We start from the raw sequence: 2,500 nt of genomic DNA on the forward strand, positions 1-2,500 counted from the left end.
GTTCTTCTTAAAAGCACGCTGCACCACAGCATACTCCCACCTTCTTCTCGCCCGCTTCCGTTCAGGCGGCCGTTGAAATGCCTTACCAGGAGCGTGACAAAGAGATGGTTCCCTGCTACCTAGTTCGTCAAGAGCAGGAACAAGCATGGCTTGGATGGTACTCCGGCTGGCAGTGGGGCCCAAGGCCACAACTGCATCAAGTGAGCGGAAACGCGGGCCCGACGATGGCAACTCTGCAATTAGGGACCAGATAGCCCGATCGGCGTCCTCCCCTGAAGAAGATGACTGTGAGGAGGAAGAGGCCACAGCAGATCCGTCTGCAGAGCCCTGAAGATCTTGGTTTCTCATTGAGAGCTCGGCAGCAAAGGTGGCCACCATGTTCTTATAGGCCTGCCCCCTGCGCTGACACTTGACAGATTCAAGTGTGCGCTCCGGGAAGGCTTTAGCAAGCTCTTGGTTGAAGAACCTGCAGCCCTGCAGGGACAAAGTCGCCTCAGCATGCGCAAGACGGAGCAGCTCTTCTTCCGACCACCTGGCCTTCTTCCTTTCCGTTTGCACATCCGCGTTGGCGGCATCAGGGTGGGCACGACGACGATGAACGCCGAGCCCGGTCTTGGTTGAGAAGGACCGCTGGCATTCAGGGCAGACAGCGGGGAGCGGCGCTCGACCCGCGCTGGTTGGCTGGCTGGATTGCTCGTCAGCTGGCACAGGCACTCCAGTGGGAGGCCTGGTACCTTGATTTCTTCTCGTAGTTGCACCAGCTGGAAAAAAGGCAGGGGGGGAGGTAACCCCCAAGCCCCGAAAGTTCACCCTGCTCTGTCGGTCGGAAAGCTCTGAGAAGGCACAGAGTTCTGTGCCTCCCTCGGCTCCCCTCACGACTCTCGCCACGTGAAGTCCAGAGCTAGGATTTCCCATTGAGAGGCTAAGCGAACCATCATCCACTCGACATCGCTTGGATGCTGAGGAGTGGATTGAGAGGATCCGTATGTGACGCATCATATGAGCTTAAGAGAGTCATAGTTACTCCCGCCGTTTACCCGCGCTTGCTTGAATTTCTTCACGTTGACATTCAGAGCACTGGGCAGAAATCACATTGCGTCAACACCCGCTAGGGCCATCGCAATGCTTTGTTTTAATTAGACAGTCGGATTCCCCCAGTCCGTGCCAGTTCTGAGTTGATCGTTGAATGGCGGCCGAAGAGAATCCGCGCACCCGCGCGCCCCCGGAGGAGCACGCTAAGGCGGACGCGGCCTCGCAGCAAGGAAGATCCGTGGGAGGCCAAGGCACGGGACCGAGCTCGGATCCTGCACGCAGGTTGAAGCACCGGGGCGCGAACGCCGCACAGGCGCGCGCATCCTGCACCGCGGGCCAGCACGAGGCCGACCAACGGCGAGAGCAGACCACACCCGCGCTAAACGCCCGCACTTACCGGCACCCCTACGGCACTCACCTCGCCCAGGCCCGGCACGTTAGCGCTGACCCACTTCCCGACCAAGCCCGACACGCCCCGATCCTCAGAGCCAATCCTTATCCCGAAGTTACGGATCCAATTTGCCGACTTCCCTTACCTACATTATTCTATCGACTAGAGGCTCTTCACCTTGGAGACCTGCTGCGGATATGGGTACGAACCGGCGCGACACCTCCACGTGGCCCTCTCCCGGATTTTCAAGGTCCGAGGGGAAGATCGGGACACCGCCGCAACTGCGGTGCTCTTCGCGTTCCAAACCCTATCTCCCTGCTAGAGGATTCCAGGGAACTCGAACGCTCATGCAGAAAAGAAAACTCTTCCCCGATCTCCCGACGGCGTCTCCGGGTCCTTTTGGGTTACCCCGACGAGCATCTCTAAAAGAGGGGCCCGACTTGTATCGGTTCCGCTGCCGGGTTCCGGAATAGGAACCGGATTCCCTTTCGCCCAACGGGGGCCAGCACAAAGTGCATCATGCTATGACGGCCCCCATCAACATCGGATTTCTCCTAGGGCTTAGGATCGACTGACTCGTGTGCAACGGCTGTTCACACGAAACCCTTCTCCGCGTCAGCCCTCCAGGGCCTCGCTGGAGTATTTGCTACTACCACCAAGATCTGCACCGACGGCGGCTCCAGGCAGGCTCACGCCCAGACCCTTCTGCGCCCACCGCCGCGACCCTCCTACTCGTCAGGGCTTCGCGGCCGGCCGCAAGGACCGGCCGTGACTGCCGGACTGACGGCCGAGTATAGGCACGACGCTTCAGCGCCATCCATTTTCAGGGCTAGTTGCTTCGGCAGGTGAGTTGTTACACACTCCTTAGCGGATTCCGACTTCCATGGCCACCGTCCTGCTGTCTTAAGCAACCAACGCCTTTCATGGTTTCCCATGAGCGTCGATTCGGGCGCCTTAACTCGGCGTTTGGTTCATCCCACAGCGCCAGTTCTGCTTACCAAAAGTGGCCCACTTGGCACTCCGATCCGAGTCGTTTGCTCGCGGCTTCAGCATATCAAGCAAGCCGGAGATCTCACC

At 59.2% G+C, this 2,500-nt stretch overlaps 1 pseudogene; it reads right to left on the minus strand.

Moving 5' to 3' along the window:
• The window catches only part of LOC126197780 (large subunit ribosomal RNA), a 7,754-nt pseudogene that overhangs the window by 3,866 nt on the left and 1,388 nt on the right, over positions 1 to 2,500 (minus strand).

This window comes from Schistocerca nitens, chromosome 7 (genome assembly GCF_023898315.1).
Source record: "Schistocerca nitens isolate TAMUIC-IGC-003100 chromosome 7, iqSchNite1.1, whole genome shotgun sequence".
Lineage (NCBI taxonomy): Eukaryota > Metazoa > Arthropoda > Insecta > Orthoptera > Acrididae > Schistocerca > Schistocerca nitens.